We start from the raw sequence: 12,003 nt of genomic DNA on the forward strand, positions 1-12,003 counted from the left end.
GCAGTCTCCAAACTCATGGAGAGGGATGGGAGTCAGATCTCTCTCCATTATAATAGACAATACATAGGCTGCATATTAATTGACAATTTCAGGTAATGTGGCATGTGATGATTTAATTATGCTTTTGATTGGTATTTGCCAGTGGGCTAACTTTAGGATGAATTACACCTATATAAATAATTACATTATGAATGCATTAGTTTTAACTGAATAATACCTAAATGAGAAATAAACAAAACAACATCCTCCTTTACACAAAATAAAGAATTTTCCACTTAAAAGCACTTTCCTTTCATTTTCTGTCTACCCAAAATATATCCCAAAATATTTGTGGGGAGCCTTTGTCAGCACTGGACAGTCTCAGCAAACTATGGCCTTTGCGCTGTGGTGTGGGATTTTACTGTCTCTTGTAGACGAATACTAGCTGTCTTCAATTGCCTGAGCCAAGGGATGTCATGAAAGCAAAGGATCCATCAGGTCAGGTCCTCTCCACTGGGGGTCTAAATGACAGCCTTGGCCCTCATCAGGGGTAGGCTTAACCATCTGCACTGGGTTGGCTAGAATCCTTATCCCTGTGTAGATCTAGCTGATGCTACACAGCACCAGTTGAGCCCAGTTAAACCATGATTAATCTGAGTAATCAACTTGATATCTAAGTTTATCAAAGCAGCAGGAAACGCTGATGTTATAACTGGCTGTAGAAGGCCACTCACTGATTCAACACTGTCCAAACAGTGTGTGGTATTCCAAGAACCTTGTCTCTCTCTCTCTCTCTCTCATCTGACCGCATTGTGGTACAGTAAACCATTGCAATAACTCCAAATGAAGCCATCCAAATAGTTTGAAGGAATCATGTCCTGTGCAATCGCACCATCACTTGGGCCAACCACCTCTTTTTCTTTTTTTTTTAAACATAGTTTATCTCAGCCTTCCGTTTGATCTCAGGTTGATTACAAAGCAGTTGCTGTGAAGTGAGTGAACGGTAGAAAAGGGGGGTTCGGGGGCTATGGGGCTGTAGAATTCTCCAAGCTAGACAGCACAGTAATTGTCCATGAAGCTGTATCTGATAACACTGCGGTGTTTGGAAAATATGAGGGGAATGCCTTATAAGGAACAGATTGAACCTGCTGACAGACGATTGGAATAGCCTTTGGAATGCATAACAGCCAGGCTTAGTTTTTTCGTCTCTTTCTGCCTCTTTTTTTTTGCCTCTTTCGGCTTCTTTTCTTTAGCGTATAAAGAGCCTGGGTAATGCGCTGTGCTGTGCGGAGAGAGAGAGAGGGAAGGGGGGTCTGAAGGTAATTCTGCACAGTGATAACAAGGGTTTGGCATGGGCTAGGGCCCGGGCAGGATGTAGGGAACACTGCCCTGGGTTTCCGGAGCCTGGTTTGCCCTCTGTAGTACAGGCTGTCGTTACTCTGCTCTCTCTGCCCTTCATTTACAGACTGTTTCAGGATCAGTTCTTCCATAACCTTAATCATTACTCAAAAAGACGTAAAGATGGCTTCAGACCAGTGGTGAAGGGAGGAGAATACACCCTCAAGGACCAGAGAAGGAAGTTTAGGCCTAGTTGGCCAAAGGTTGGAACATTGGGATGGGACTTGGACATAGACTTGAGGCTTCACCCTGTAGTGTGCGATAGATTGTGGCCAAGGGCAGGGCTTAAATGCAGCCTTTAGATTCACAAACAATATAGTAGATCCCCTTAACTGTACTAGATAACTTTTCATTGCTCTCTGACTGACCTGAGCTACTTGTGTTCAAGGTCCCTGCAGGTGTGAAAACACACATTCTACTCTGGAATCAATACCACTGTCTTCAGGGTTGAGAAGCTGATGAAGTTATTGAGGACGATGTGAATCCAGGCCCTCTCTCTTTCAAGGAGTGCCTGGAGACACTGTGGTTATGAGAAAAAGCTATTTGTTAGACACAGTTAGTACTTGAGAGAAGGCTAGTTGAATCATAATGTCTTTTAAAGGTGGCGTCCTCTTAGGATTCATGAGAAATATCTCAGTTTTTCCCCCCTGTGTGTCTCTCTGTTTACAAAGGCAGCACAATTTTGACCAATCACATCAAATCTTTTCATATCAGATATTTTTCAGAGCTGATCTGATTGGCCAAAAGACCAATTAGAGAAAAAAATATCAGAATTGGGCTGCCTGTGTAAATGCAGGCCCAGAGTTCTGCAGTGCCTCTGTGATGCGAGCAGAGCTTTAATCCACTGCAGTATTCAGTTCCAGAAGTTCTTAATATCTCTGCTGCAGCCTGCAAGCCTACAGTTACTATTACCACGACTGAGAGAGGCTGCCAACTAAACTGAAGTATGAAAAAGAGAAACTCGCATCGGAAATTGTTTAACACAAACTATTCGTTTGTTCGTTTTTGCTATTACCATTGTAATATATTCCATTTATGTTTGTCAAATGTTCTGCAAGGAGTTGAAAATGATTACACGTTGACATGTAAATCCAATCATACACAGGCTTCTTAGAGTTCGCCAGAGCCCATTTTCTGGTTTGTCTTATTATGGACAACTTAAAGTATGTCAAGCATGCTTTGCCTAGTTCAGTTTATTGCCACTTGGGTTGATTTTATGCAGATTTTCCGCCTCAAGATATATTTGTGGGATCGAGGAGCCATCTTTATATGCTGTCAGTTACACGACAAAGATGTCTCTTCTTCATTTTTGATCGAAAGAGTCGGCATCGTCAATGTCTCCAAGGGAGAAATCGAATTGGAGTACAAAGCTCAAATTTGTGTCCTCTCGACAACTGTTCTCGTGGAGCGTTCAGTTCATTTGAAGTGGAGGATGATTGACATGGAACTAAACCTCAAGTGATTCTGCCCTGGACTCTGGCCACAGCATACTCACTGTTATTTATTTTCAGCTTTGATAGCATGTAATTTGAATGCACCCTATCCAGAACCACACAGTAAGTTGGATAATATGGTAAAGTTGGAGCACATTTGGAAAATTTGAGGGGAAAAAAAGGAATCTGCTTAACTCTTAACTGGTGACGATTAAAATAAATGGGTCAAATGCGGCATTCCTAATTTGTGAAGTAAGAGCGGCCAGCTGAAACTGAAACTCTAGATTTAGTTTATTTAGGACCCAGCAAATATGCAATAAGTGGCTTACAGATGTTTTGTTAGTATTATATAAATCAAAAATTCCTCTCTCCTTTTTAATCTTTCCTCTCATGGCATGAAATCCTCTCTGTAATTCAACTTTATATTCTGTTTGTTGTTCTTCATTACCCAGCCAGGTTGCAATGGAAAGGTTCTGCATTGCTTTAGAACCCGTGCCAAACCAGGCTCGTATGTCTCCTCAGTCCTTGGTATGGAGAGTCTGGCAGTAGTAGAACTCTTCTGGGGAACGAAGAGTCTGGATTTCTCCCTGGTGACGAAGAAGAACGCTGACACTCGTTCTTTTTGCCATGGCTCAGATTAGAAGGCCTTTTAGATCAAACCTCTCCCACATTTCTTCGACTTTGAAGTGCTATCATTCAAGGCCAGATTCCCTAATTGGTAGCATGGCAGACTGTGTTGATAATTGGCACATTTACCCATCGAATGCCAGTTGGCAGGCAGCGAGGCCTCCAGAACTCCACCAGCTGTATAAGGATATTTTCACATCCAACTCACAACACAACAAACTCTCTTTTTAGAAGATGGGCGATGGTACAGCATCCCTTGGCTTACTCAACCCAGGTCTTATAAGGTAAAAGTACATTTTTCACCCCAAGGTATAAACCTCAAGGCTGGGGGTTATCGTGGGAGCATGAGTTCAGTTCACTACCCCGATTCTCATACACTACTACTTATGTCATCCTCTAAAGATGTGTTATGTTCAGCTCCCAAAACGGCGACGGGGCTGAAAATGTGTTACATTGTTGAGCAGGCCTTTTGCCCCTGGGCTTCTTTCCTCATCTGATAAAACAAGCACAGGAAATGTCTCTGCGAGCTGATTTGCTCTGTGTTTTCGTCTTCCCATAGGGACCACAGACATGCCTAGTGCTTCGACAAGTCCACCGGCACGAAGTTTCTTCACGCCCCCCCCCTCCCTCCCCCTTTACAGCCTGCTAACATTCCATTTCTCTCCCTCTCCTCCCTCCTCCTCTCTCTCCTCAGCCACCAAAACTAAACAAACATAGCTGATCAAGGCTTTCATCACCTTTTTTTAAAAGTCCCATATTGTAGGTTCCTGTGGGAATTAAAGGTCATATAGGTAATATAGTGAGGTAAATCCCAACAGTGTGTGTGAAAGATGCTATTGAGTGGAGGACCAGTGAGGTCATGTGTTTGGAGATGGAGAGAGAGTCTATGAATAGCGACACAGGTATGAGGGAACAGATGTGTGTGTGTGTGTGTGTGTGTGCACTTAAAAAAAAAGAAAAACACCCTCAAATCTAGTTGTTTCAACTAATTATTATTAAATAACTGGTTCCACAGCATTTTCTTTTTGTTTACTCAACTTTTCGGTCAAAGTGTTCCCTGAACTTAACATTTTTAGTTGTCCCAACATTAGAAAATGTTGAACTTAAAATGAAGTCTTTGCTCAATTTGTCTCATATACTCTTTCAACCAGATTGACACATGATTGCGTTATGCACGTTCATTTATACAGTAATTAGTATTCAACATGTCCTCACCTGGGACACAGGCACACACACACACACACACACACACATCTGTTCCCTCATACCCGTGCCGGTATTCATAGATTCTCTCTCCAACTCCAAACACATGACCTCACTGGTTAAGGTTTGGCACGGGGTAGGCCGTCATTGTAAATAAGAATTTGACTGACTTGCCTAGTTAAATAAAAAATGTGAACTCACAATCTCTTGGTTCATGGCAGTACGAGCTTACTGCTATGCCACCATGTCTGTGTTAATTATCAGTTAATCTGACTATTCTCTCGTTATTGATTTGACTGACTTATTTAAGCAATGTTTGGTTTTTCTGTAAGGTTGTTGGTGGGCCATATTACTTTGTTTTAATGTTATTCCTTAATCACTATGATAAATGAAATAGTTTTTCTTGAGTGTACTTTTAACAGATCTGAGGTTTACTTTTAAGTCCAATGTGTAGCAATACAGGTGAAATCAGTTATTGACACAGACATGGTGGCGTAGCTGGAAGATTAGAACGCTGTGAACTGAGTAGTTGTGAGTTCAAATCCCAGGTGAGGAAATGTTGAATATTAATTACTGTATAAATGAACATGCTCAATGTGTATCGGAAATGTTGTATGTTAACAGCAGTGTGTGTAACTAGTTCCACAGCCCAAAAAATAATTTCTAGTTGAATGAACATTTTAGCAAACACATCATTTTATGTGTTGGAACCAGCTACTTAATAATAATTAGTTTGTACGTGCGTGTGTGGAACTGTATGGATGGTGGAGGTGGTGAGAGCAAAGGGGAGTGTGGTGGTTTCATGGTGAATGCTGTCTCTCATGGGACAGAGCAGATGGAGGAATCAGGCTCTTAGGTAACACAGGGATTTTACCATTCATATACAGCAATTGGATTTACCTCCGGCTCAGACACGCAAAGTGGTACTTTTTCTTAATTTGAGAAACTGGAGGATTTGCATCGAGTTCTCCGATTGACATCAGTGGATGATTTGTGTGTCTGTGAAACCTCGAGTTATGCAGGCGTAGGGTTCTGGAGACAGGATTCTGCACTTTATTGCTGACTCTCCGTACAGTGAGTGCACACGAGAGATGAGGATGTTACTCATCTGTGTGTCACACACGTCTAGGCTCTGACTGGTATGGCACAGGGTGCTGATGTGCTGCGCTAGTTGGAACACTACTGCACTTTGAGTAACACTTTATTGGGAGATCCTCTAAGTCAGGATGTACTTTACCCTTTGAAACAAACTGATGTAACAAACCTTGTCGCTTCATTATGTTGATTGTGCTGCTTCAGTTCAAAAGACGTGACTTTGGAACTACGGTATCAACACAGTTCGCCTGAGTTGGATCCTTCTGACCTGTCTGGATCAGGGACAACGCTCCCTTGCACAGCACAGCAGCAATCCGAAGCGATGACGGCTGCCATTTTTCTTCCTGTTGGAGCCAAATGTTATGTTTTAAAGGTGCAGACCTTCAAATTGTCTCCAGTAATGTTATCCACCTGAATTAGCCAGCCCGGTCTGGGGTCTGTGTTCTGGCTGGTATTAGGAGCAGTAGTAATTGTTTAAGAGTGCATTTATTGAGTGTACTCTCTCCCTTGTAATCAGAAGCATATTCCGGCATTGACATATAAGCCTCTGAGGGTTGCTCAGGAATGTATTACAAGCAACGAGAGGAGCGGCGCAGCGAGCAGATCTCCCCTTCCATTTCTTTTCCACTCCACATGTCATTGCTTCCATACAGAGGAAGGCAATGAAATCTGATTAAAGCTGGAGATCAAATCATCAAATGGCTGACATGGAGGATCCATCCCCAATATAGCAGTTATTGTGTGTGTGTGTGTGTGTGTGTGTGTGTGTGTGCGTGCATTACTGTGTGTTGTGTTTCTCTCTCTTTCTCCTGGCATCTAATAATGCCAAAGACTTCTCCCCCACTTCAGAGAAAGGGGAATGTAAGTATCCCCCTCATCCACATACAGTACTGTGCGAGACCCGAGCCCAGCTTGAATTTGTTAGTTTGGAATCATTTCAGTATCGGGTAATTCATAAATTCACTTCACTGTTGGGTAACATGGAGCTGGCAGGTGGACTGCTTCAGTCCTAAATGGAACCCTATTCCCTTAATAGTGCACTACTTTGGACCAGGGCCCCATAGGGCTCTGGTCAAAAGTAGCGCACTATAGAGGAAATGGGGTGCCACTTGGGACGTAACCACTGCCTTTTGAAAGGGGTTTTAATCAGAGCTCCTCTGCAGGCAGAGAGGCTGGCAAATGAGAATTTCTTACCTCATAAGAGACCTGCTCAAGGTGATTGGGAGAAACCATCAGTCATGTTATTGTTAAACAGCCCAGGTCTAGGGCAATGGTTCTGGTGCTAAGGTGCTAGCCAAAACTCTGCTAAGAAGGGACAGATTCAGATTCATGCTGGGTTTCAACTCTCCTGCGTACACTTGTAGGAAGATAGCTGATTCATTGATTCAAGTATAGTGAAGTAGTTTTATTACTATTGAAAATAAACCCTTCTACCTAACAGGCTGGCCATCTTGAGTTAAAGATAAATTGATGAGTAGGCCTAATTATTTAATGGAACAAGACCCAATCTGTAGCATCAATAGTCTGACAGACCGAGAAAACCGGCTAACAAATTGAAATGCAAAAAGCAGTGGCAGTCAGTCAATTCCACACATGCCAAGATGAGGACAGTATGTCAACAAAACAACAGCTCTTAACAAGCAACTCGCTAACAAGTGTGATGCTAGGCTACCCAAAGACAATGGAGCAAATCTGCTAGGCCCTGCTGCTTATTTACGCAATGCACGGTTAGACTAAGTGAAGTGAGCACGCTCATTAATGGAGCGTGAGCGCTTCTTAATTACAGGCCTGTTAGCGCTAATTATTATTATTTTTTTTTTACCTTTATTTAACTAGGCAAGTCAGTTAAGAACAAATTCTTATTTTCGATGACAGCCTAGGAACAGTGGGTTAACTGCCTGTTCAGGGGCAGAACGACAGATTTGTACCTTGTCAGCTCGGGGGTTTGAACTTGCAACCTTCCGGTTGCTAGTCCAACACTCTAACCACTAGGCTACCCTGCCGCCCCAATGGCTCTCCTCTCGTCAGATAAATGCAGACAGGTCTTCATGAGGAGGAGCATTCTGCTAGCTAGCTAAGACAAGACAAGGCTAACTCTGTCTGAGTGAGATGGGTTGAATAGATTGAACACATGCGATTGGGTGGGGTGGAGGTTTCGGGAGAGGAGTGTGGTGGAGGGGATGGAAGAGGGAAGGGGTGTGGGTGTATGACGTTGGGTGAGATGGGAGTAGATTAAAGGGTTGGTTTGGTGGATGGGTAGAGGGTTTGGATGAGGAGGGTAGAAGGGGGTGTGGTTGATGGGGTTGGAGATTTGGGATGGATAGGGTTAGGTACTAGGGGTGAGGGTTAGAAGAGAGAGGGGTGCTGGGGGTGACAAGCTGGCAGGCCTCATTAAGCCCTGCTTTAATGAACCCAGCAGCTGAGTAACAAAACACAGGAAAAAGTAGAACAATGATGGCTTGTTAGGGGGAGGCCTGTGTCTCTGTCTGCCCCGGGTTGGCAGATTCTCTAGGACAGAGGAGAGGATGTCTGACTGGTCTGGGCTCTGAAGCTCTGTGCCACCCGTTTACTATGACAGACATCTGGGGGACCACCTTGGATAATAAGCAGCCATTAGTTCAGGTTAAAGTTAATGACCAGTAATAGTACACCACCCCTGCCTGGCCCAGGGTTTGAGCCCATCCGAAATTAAATACCAGTCACTCAGGTTCAATACATAAACAGAGGGAACCGACTGGAAGTGAATAAGGTTGTGTGTGTGTGTGCGTGGCTCAGGTGGATGGGTATCATGTGAAAAGGAGATGGTTTTCCTTCTGAGCAGATTACTAGCAGAAAATAAACCGGGGGGGGGTCAGATTTGTTCCCATTATACTTAAGTTTACAGAGTAATCTCATTTCCAGTTTTGCCATTAGCTAAAACTGAACGAACCCCTATAAAGCGAACCTGAGCACTCTCCTGAACCGACTACTTCATTATTTACAATTTCATGGTTGTCTGAGATGTGTTATTCTAATAGATTTAGGAATTAGACGGTTTAAATAACATGCATTAACCTATAAAGCTGAATTTGATCCTTCGTTTGGCAGTAAATGTCACCTCATGTTGAAGAGAGGAGTAGTCTTCTTACCTAGAGTTGTGTCAGTGACGTAGCGTTAGTAAGCACGTAAAAAATACTTTATATTCTGAAATTGTATATCTGAGGCAACGAGCCATTTTACAAAAATACTTAAGGCACTCACGAGAACTAACCATGAGGCTTCCAAGACTGGAGACAGAGAGAGATAAAAAAAAAAAAAAATTTTAAAGAGTAGTGGGAGAGAGCGAGAGAAACGGGCAGATGGAGAAAGAAAGATAGAAGGGAGAGCGAGAGACTGGGATAGTAAGAGAAAGAGTGAAGGAGGAAGAGAAAGAGACAGGGTGAGTGCTTTGTTATGTCTCCTAGAGCTCTAGTGTTTCCTGGAATGCCTGGCAGCAGAGTCAGAAGTCAGAGCCACGGGGAGAAGAAGAGAAGGGAACGGCCTTCTGTCCTGACAGACTAGCACCGCTGAGTTGACATAATTTAACACACTGCCAACGCTCGAGATGTTTCACTGACAAAAATGGCTATGCTACTGAGATCTATTGAGATTTTGTTTTGTTTGCGTGTGGAGGTTGCGTGCGGATGGGGCCCATTGACAGATAGGACTAGGAGAAGATATATATACCTGTGCTTTATGGAGATCAATGGCTTCTGGCCCCCACTAGCGCCTCGGGGGGGCACACAGAGCTGCAACCCCTCCCAGACAGACCGCTGGCCCACTGCGACGCTAATAATAGCATCCAGCAGAAATATGCACAGAAACAAGATCACCTATAGTGTAGCCTAGCTTCCTGGATAGGAGAACACTGAGGCACAAGAAGGGTTGTCTCCTCTCTCCACTCAGACAGGAATGTTTGGTCTTGAGGAGCTGAACCTCACCACTATCGATTCCAATGATATCACACTCTCCTTACGCTGAGCTAGCTGCAGGCTCAGAGTCTGAAGAAGAGCAATATTTACACTAGAGGCAAACACACTGTATAGACGTTCATATTTATTTCACACAGACAGATCTAGACATTGCACCGTAGCAAGGCATCTCTAGAACACCAAGAGGGTTGGAATAGGAGACTCCTGGTTTCTGTCTAAGATGGCGGTGTTGTTGATATGGCTCTTCAAAATGAAGTGGATGGTTTAGAATGGCCCAGTTCCCTCACGGATTTCTCACCAAGGGATTTGGTTGTGGTGGTGGTAGGTAGACTTGACTAGACGACAGCTTCGTTACATCCATCACATCACAGTTAAGACCATGGTTTTAGCAGTGCAATGACAACCTCAACAGATAGGAGTTTACGGAAGAGAGGAGCTTGACTGATAAATTAGCCCTTGTCTCTGGTCACAGTTTCCACTCCCATTCCCATTCATCAGTCTGCACTGCTACTGAACACCTCTTTGTGTTACACCTTGCCTTTAGCCCCAATGCAGTGACCCCCCCCCCCCCCCATACAGATGTGCTCAGGCCTGCTGAGTGACGCTTGGATGCAAAGAGCAACAGACCTCGTCCTCTATCTCTTCCTCGTATTTCAAAAACAAAAACCGCTCCGGCAGCCATCACAGCTAAAAGCTCCAAACTCCGTCACAACGAGCTCCATTATAATCAGTTATCCCGACAGTTGTTTTTTTTAAACGTATTTGTTCACTAAACAAACCAAAAATGTTTTCCCAAGGGGTCTCGAAGTAGCCTAAATGCTGGACCTCTCCACCTTTCTCGTCCACTCAGAGTAATAGCCCTCGGTGAGGTCATCGTGCTCGAGCTAGAATCTTAATCTTCTCTCTCTTTATCTCCCACCCCTCTCTCTCTCACTCTCTCTCTCTCTCTCTCTCTCTCTCTCTCTCTCCCCTATCTTTCTCCTATCTCTTCCCAGGAATGCAACAGGCCCCTTATTTTGAAAGATCTCTTGTCACATAATACCCTTGAATATCCTTGCGCAACGCTTCAGGAAGCACATTCCACAGCCTGATTTGCAGATTTGCGCGTGGCTAAACGATCGGATTGATGAAAATGTATGCTCTGAGGTAAAAACGTGTCATTTTGAGGCAGTAATCATGGTACCAATTTTCTGTGGGGCAACACGGCCCCCTGGGTAGACACAGACAGAATACACAAAGGCGATACACAAACATCTGTCAGTGCCTGTGTCATGTTCTGAGCAGGCCTCACAAGCGTCTCCTGGTGTGTAAGCGGTTGCGCCATGGCTTCTTTGCGGCTCGTGCTGCTTGTATGTTTCCATGTAAGGCATGACAGGAAGGCATTTCTCCAACTGTGATACAGACCAGGCACATAAATCAGTCAGATGTTTTCATTCATCTTTTTTTCCCCAGTAATTTTTTTTCTCTCGAAAGTATAGCCACATTTTCTTCCTCCTGGCAATCGAAGGGTCTCTCAATCTCCGCAAAACATAATTACGTTTTTTTATGGGGGAAACTTGTCAGACATGTTTTGGTGTACGATACTTGTTTTTTTTCCCTTTACAAGACACATCAGGAACTTCTCAGGGCTTTATGAGAAATACATTTGTATGTTCCAGAACATGTGTTCCAGGTGCCGTGACAGATACGGTGTCTGTCTGAGTCCGTTCCCCACTGCTCTGGGTCATAATAATTATGTGGAGAAAATTGGGCAGCTCAGCCCAGATCCCCTGGGACCCTTAAAGAGGCGGTGTTTTAAATATCTTGTTCTTGTCAAATCAAGAGGGGATTACAGCAGGAACACTGGTCTGTAGGCCTGGTGGCTGAGTGCCTGTCCTGTCTAGCTATATGATTCACTATATGAATCACTATGTATGTACCATATGGGAGATGGAATATGAATAGGGGCCCAAACTATAATAAGCTGCTTACCAGGGGACATTCTAGCCTCTATGGTCCCATGCTGTATACTGTAGACAACTCTTGTGATGTTGTCATGCTATACATGTACTGTATAGGCCTGCGGTTCCCCAAACTTTTCTGAGTCGAGATCACTTTCTGAGTCATAATGAAGACCGAGATCTACGGCTCAGAATTCTTTTAAAACCTTGACTTAAAAGAAACGTAGGCCTATGCAACATTCAAAAAAGTTCTGTAGCAATGATGTCTGTAGTTGGCTATAGGCCCAATACATTATCGGTGCATATTGGCTAGGCTTGAATTGCCCTGCCAATGTTGTTCTTCTCAGACAATTTTCAAAGTATATTTCAAAACTCGAG

General features: G+C 43.7%; 1 protein-coding gene across 8 annotated transcripts in view; it reads left to right on the top strand.

Annotated features, from left to right (window-relative positions):
- The window catches only part of LOC115133173 (non-muscle caldesmon-like), a 56,324-nt gene that overhangs the window by 711 nt on the left and 43,610 nt on the right, over positions 1 to 12,003 (top strand). The gene's annotated exons all lie outside the window — the stretch shown is intronic.

This window comes from Oncorhynchus nerka, linkage group LG8, assembly GCF_034236695.1.
Source record: "Oncorhynchus nerka isolate Pitt River linkage group LG8, Oner_Uvic_2.0, whole genome shotgun sequence".
Taxonomy (NCBI): domain Eukaryota; kingdom Metazoa; phylum Chordata; class Actinopteri; order Salmoniformes; family Salmonidae; genus Oncorhynchus; species Oncorhynchus nerka.